The sequence below is a fragment of the Molossus molossus genome, unplaced genomic scaffold, assembly GCF_014108415.1.
Source record: "Molossus molossus isolate mMolMol1 unplaced genomic scaffold, mMolMol1.p scaffold_m16_p_13, whole genome shotgun sequence".
In the NCBI taxonomy this organism is placed as follows: Eukaryota; Metazoa; Chordata; class Mammalia; order Chiroptera; family Molossidae; genus Molossus; species Molossus molossus.
In genome coordinates, this window is record NW_023425348.1 from 20199020 (window position 1) to 20205902 (window position 6883).

Here is a 6883-nt window from a genome sequence, read left to right on the forward strand (position 1 = left end):
GATTCCTCAGGTGATTCACATACACGTTAAATGAGGAGTGCTGGTCCAGACAATATTCATTCAATGTACCTACCAGTCTCACCCTCTTTTACTATATACTATGCCTTTATCTACCCTTTTGCTCAGTTCAGAAACCTGGGGCCTATCTTTGATCCCACCTTGTCCCACCCCCTTCCCAACCTCTCCCCTATCAAATTCATCATTAATCTTACAATCTTTTCAATGTGTATACCATCTGTCCAATTCTCTCCAGGTTCCACTGTTTCCACTTTAGTCCAAGTAAAACTTCCTAGCTGGTCTCCCTCTTCCACTGTTTTTCTCCTGACATCCATTCTGCACATAGCAGCCAGATTGAGCTTTTAAAAATGATAAATCAGATTCTAAAACTACATTGTTGAGAATCCTTTAATAGGTCAAATGTAAACTTCTGATAGTCGACATTCTTCCTTTCCAGCCTTCCTATCTCCCTCCTGTGTTCCCTATTCAGGTATCACTGGTCTGGAAAGAGCCAAACTCTTTTCTTGCTCAGAGCCTTGGTAGAAAGTATTTCCTCTGCTGGGAACAACGTCCTTTCCTTTACTTTTAGCCTACTTTTTTTTGCATCCTACAAGTTTCAGATTAGAAAGCTCCCTGACCACCCAGCCAATACTGGTTTTCCAGGTTATTTTCTCATAACACATATTTATTCCTCACAGCACTTATAACAATGTGCAACTATTTAAATATTTGTGTGCTTCTGTAGTTAATGTTTATCTCTTCACTAGTTTGTAAAATTCAAGAGATTAGAGATTGATAATTCTATTCAACATTGCATTCTTGGTGACTGGTACACAGAAGGAAATTCCAAAAAATTTATTGAGTAAGTAATTCTGAATAATTCTGAATGTACTGATCTATGTTATATTATATATTATGTGTGAAAAAGACATAATTTGCCCTTGTGTGTCTCAGTGGTTAGAGTGTTGACCCTTGGACGGAAGGGTTGTGGGATAGATTCTCAGTGAAGGGCATGTACATGGGTTGTAGGTTTCATTCCCGATCCTGCTTGTGCAGGAGGCAACCGATCGATGTGTCTCTCATATCATTGTTTCTCTCTCTCTTTTCCCCTTCCTTCCCACCCTTCCACTCTCTCTAAAAATCAATAAAAACATATTTTTTAAAAAGACAAATAATTTGACTAGGTTGACCAGTTATATTTTTATTGTAGGATTAAGTTTAGCCACAGACACATTTGCTGTCTGGATATATTTAATTTTAAACAATTTGAGCTATTAAAGATTAAGATGCCTACTTTAAAATAACATTTTATGAAATTAATTTTAGGTAGTACAGCACTGTGGTGAAAGCACAGATTTTAGGGTCAATCAAGCTGATCTGCTCTTCACTCTGCCACTTGCTAATTGTGTGAAGGTAACTTGCCAAGCCTCAGTTTCCTCAACTGGGTTGTTGCAAGAATTTATTGAGGAAACTCTTATGATATGTGCTTATCACAGTTCCTGGTATGTGCTGACCAAATGAATATTATCATTATTTGCTTACTGACTTTGACTATGTTTAGTACAGCAGCAGCCTGCCGATCATCATGTCACATATCTGTAGGCAGTTAAAAGGCCTCATGGTAAAAGGAAAGGGTTAAATCTGACCGCCTGCCTTTAGTTTCTGGAAGAAGTCTCCCATGGGAGTGGTGTGGAAGGGGTGATGGGTGGGGTGGAGTTAGGGCCCCAGGAAGATATAAACAAGTAGGGACTGGAAAGTGTCTCTCTGTTCTGTGACAGACTCCTGTTTTTGACATTAATTGAAAGCATTTTATGGTTGTCAAGAAAAGCAGTTCCTTTGCCTTCCTAATGGCTGGATAACAACTCAAGTTAGTCTGGCTTGATTTCTATAAAAATACCTTTTATTGCAAAATCCTGGTTGCACGTATTTAAACAAAGTTTGTGAAATGTTATAAAGCAAAGTACCTCAATTTCCTACTCAGATCAGTCCACCAGGCCTTCACCACTGAGTGGGAGATAAGGCCCAGCCAGGGGCTGTAACTGTCTTTGAGAGACAAAGCAGGGGGTCAAATGCACAGAAATAAGGCACTAAGCTCCAGTGGGGGAGGGTGTAGCTCTTGATTATTATTTATATGTTTTGCTTTCTGGGTAAACCTATAGCTAAACCTATACTTAATCCAAGAACTGACTGTTTTGGATTGGTTGGAGGGAAGGACCCTAAGCTGTTTCACATTTGTTTTGTGTTAAAATAGAATTCTTGTCAAAGATCTTCCATATTGACAGGGACAGGGACAGCCCTTCACCAGACAGCTGTGTCCTCACACCTTTTCTGCCTTTCCCCATCTTCTGAGATGCCCTGGCTCATTGTGTTGTTTATGGTTTGGAAATAGGACTACACTTGTGAGATTCAATCTGTGACTGTTTCTTGGTGCCTCCTCATAAGTGCAATATTTATCTAACTTCTCAGGCAGGCACAACCAGTCTTTCAAGACCACAGGGGAGTCTTTGTTTTGTGTGTTGCAATGTCAGGGAGCTGTTGGGATGAGGGAGAGGGGTCTCTAGTGAGGCAGGTCTCTTTACAGATCTCAGGTAACAAATTCTTGAGATATAAAAATTTTATATTTTTCTGGGAGGGATGGACTGTGGTTGATGTTTTATGAGATTGTTATGTTTGTAATAAACGGCTCCTCAGAAAGCACAATCATTTTGATAAACCAGCTCATCATGTTCTACAGACATACACTTGAATAATTATTAATACAGATAATATGATGAGGGTCTTAGAGATGTACAACTGTGTGTATACCAGTCTTTCTTGGTTATAGGATCACACCATTTTCGTGTCCATGTATTTATCTTTGCAGTTCTTTGTGAATGTTTTTAAATGATGTGTTTTGAATAAGATATGAATAAGAAAGCATATGAAGCTACACATATAGCATTTTGATTTTTTTTTCTCTGCTTCTTCCCTTGCCCCCTACCATACACATAGAGTAATTCTATAGATTCTCAGATGTGTCCAGGTTCCAATGCTTCAAACAAATAAGCATACCTCCTCTCATTCAGCCAGTCAACTGAGATGGTGGGTTGTAAGGATTAATGATTTAATACACAGAATGTGTTTAGACCAGTCTCCTGCACATAGAAAGCAAACAACTGTTAGCCATTGTTATTATTTATTGGGTGCCTATTATTTACAAAGTGGTCTATATGCTTATTAGTTACAGAGCAATATTCTAAAAGTTTACAGTATAGTAGGGGAGACAGGGCATGTATACTACAGCCAGAATGACTGTTTAAAAAGCAATATGAGCACAGCATAGGGAATATAGTCAATAATATTGCAATAACTATGTATGGTGCCAGGTAGGTACTGGAAATATCAGGGGGAACACTTTGTAAAGTATATGATTGTCTAACCACTATGTTGTACACCTGAAACCAATACAAAATAATATTGAAAGTAAACTGTAAATGAAAAAAAAAAAGCAATCGGATTAGGTCCTATGGTATTCAAATATTCAATTTCATACCAAGCCACTAGTGGTCTGGTTCTACCTACCTTTACAGCTCATCTTGTACCATCTTGCACCACGTTCTCCTTTGTTTTCTAAATACTAGCGATATTGGTTTCTTTTATTTCCTAGAATGTAAATTAAATGGAGGGAGGAATAACTTTTTTTGCTTTGTTAAGTGATGGAACTCCAGCACCTAAGATGATGTCTGGCACACAGGAAGAGATCGGTATATTTATATTTGTTGAATAAATGTCAACATTAGCATTTGTGGCTTTCCCTTATTTAAATATAACCCACTCCTTATCCCTACCACCTCCTTGCACTGAGCTAGTCTCTACTTTTTCTTTTGCATTTAATATCACTTCTTTAGAGAGGCAGTCCCTGACACCTTTATTTGAATTAAATTCTGTTCTACATGCTCTTTTACTATTGTGCACTCTTTTTTTAAAAAAAAAAAAAATTCTTTTTTTGCTGTTGTTGCTGTTAATCCTCACCTGAGGATATTTTTCCATTGATTTTTGGATTGAGTAGAAGGGAGGGAAGGAGAGAGAGAGAGAAAGAGGGAAACATCAATGTGAGAGAGACACATCGATTGGTTGCCTCCCACACGACCCGTACTGGGGTCGGGGTTCGAACCTGCAAGCCAGGTACATGCCCTTGACTGGGAATTGAACATATGACCATTCAGTCCTCAGGCTAATGCTCTAACTGTTGAGCCAAACTGGCCAGGGCACTACTGTGAACTCTTTAACATCCAGTTATTTGTTTGAAGCGTGAAGAGGATAATAGCTGTTTTGTTCACTCTGTATCCCCAGGTCCTAGTAGATTTCCTGTATTACTGAAAGTTCTCAATTTATTAAAGTGAAAAATAGTTCTAATGGAAGGTAAATGAAGATAAATGCCATACTGCCATAAGAGGAATATAGTTAGAATGCTTGAAATTTAGAGAAGAAAAATGTTATTTACAATGACAAGAATCAGGGAATATTTAATAGAGGATATAGTATTTGAGCTAGGCTTGATGAATGGGTAGGATTTGGAGGTGGTGAGAAATGTCATCCTTGATAAAAATAGCCTGAGCCAATGCATTGAAGTGTAGATACTATGTGTGCCACCCAGAACCCCTTGAAGAATTGAGGCACTCATTCCCCAACATATAGAACTATGATGGTTTACTTCTCTGAGTCTGTCTCCAGGAACTGCCCACAACCAGAGAGCTCCTTTATCCAAGTTTACACCATTCGTCAGGGCAGACACAATCCACTGATTGAACAATGCTGCTCCCTTACCTCAATTTGGGACATCTCATCTAAGCTTCAGGGTTCTTTTTAATTGACTGGGCTCCCTGTGTAACTGCCTCATAGTTCCAACACCTCTGTTTAGTCCTACTTCCTTCACTCATTTATATGGTGCATGCCTCAACAAATCTCTTATAGATGGAGCTCAACCTCAAAGTCTGCTTCCTGTGGAACTTGATTTATTATAAGCAGACATTATGATACTTGCACAGGAGGATCAATTGGTCTAGAGAAGTGAGTTTTTTTTTCTTTTAAAGCATTTAAATCTCCAATAATATTCTTGTCCGGGATGTAAATCAGGTGAAAAGGGAATTTTTGTGCTAGATGTGGTAGTGAGTGCTGAGGTCCTTACCTGTTTGGCTCCTTTATTCTATGCCAAGATGATTCTTAGAATGCTTCACACACTCCCTAGGTCTCATCTGAGTACAGTTTGAAAACCAGTAGGAAAATCAGAATCCATGAAATAGGGCAGGAAATAATAGGGTCAGATTGTTGAGTGCATTGAATGCCAGGACAGGAAATCTGGACATATTTTGGAGTTAAGGTTAGGAGAATAGGGACAGTACTGATAGTATTTAATTGAAGGGCTAACATGATCAGGGCTGCATTGAGGCAAATGACTAAATATACAGAAAACAATCAAATCTACCTCACACTAGCCCTGGCCAGTTTGGCTCAGCGGTTAGAGCGTCAGCCTGCGGTCCAGAGAGACCCGGGTTCGGTTCCCGCTAAGGGCACGTACTTCGGTTGCAGTTTGTCCCCGGCCCTGGTTGGTTGTGCGGGTGGCAGCCACTCGATGTGTCCCTTCACGTCGATGTTTCTCTCTCTCTCCCTTCCTCTCTCTCCCTCCCGCTCTATCTGTACAAAAAATGGAAAAATATCCTCGAGTGAGGATAAAAAAAATAAAAAATAAAAAATCTACCTCACACTATATAACAATGTCCAGGTGGATTAAAGACACACATATAATAAAATCATAAAATTACTATAAAATGTGTAAATATTTATAAAAGTTTGGGGTTTTCCCTCAAAGCAGGGCACAACAGGACTTACTTGGGGGCATTCTTTTTAGGCATGATACTCAAGAAGAAAAAAGATTGACAGATTTAGATTAAAATTATAAATATCGGCAGATGTAAAACACCATAACCAAAAAAAGAAAGCTAAATGTCTATTGGAAAATGTATTTTGAAATGAATAAAGTAGATTAAGAATTGCTATTCTGAGCAGAAAAGGCTCATAAAAATCAATTTAGAAATAGAAAGTTGGATAAAATACTTGAACATCCAATTTATAAAAGAAAAAATATTAAATAACCCAAATGAAAGAAAAAACTCACTGATATGCCTAATAATTAAAAAAATAAGTGCATATTAAAACAATGATGTGCCTTTTCTTCACTTATCAACTTGGCAAAATATGGCAGATATTGTTGGTTGTCTACCCAGCCTTCTTCCTTGCTAACAGAGTTACACATTTTCAGATTGGATAGAGATCAATGTTCTCAATGAAGGCAGTTCTAGTCCCTGCTTTAGGGGTCAATCTGAGATTCATTTAGGCTGTTGAAATAGGAGACCAAGTCAGCTGGAAACCTTTTCAACATTGCTGGGCAATCCTATGAGATTTCTCTAGTATGTTCATTCACCTTTCCACTTTCAAAAACAACTATACCATACCTTCTACTATAACCTCTAACTTATTCTTTCCCATTCTCATCTTACTTGGTGACCTTGCCTCATATTTGAATGAGAAAAACAGAAGCAATCAGAAACAATCCCTTCATTTTCACACCATCAGCTTTGCTAACCTACTTGAATCAGTGCCCTGTTCCCCATCAAACAACAAACCCTTCACTTGCATTCCACCTCCTCAACTCCTTTAAGGATTTACCTTCTGCATTTAATTCCCTCTCATATGCATTAGATCTTTCTACTCTACTTGATTCTCTACTTAATCATCTTTACTTGATCATTCACACGAGCATCCACTGTTATCTCCTATCCTAAAAACAAAACAAACAACAGCAAACGCATAAAAATGTCTTTGGACTCTTTATCACCTTCTGCTTATT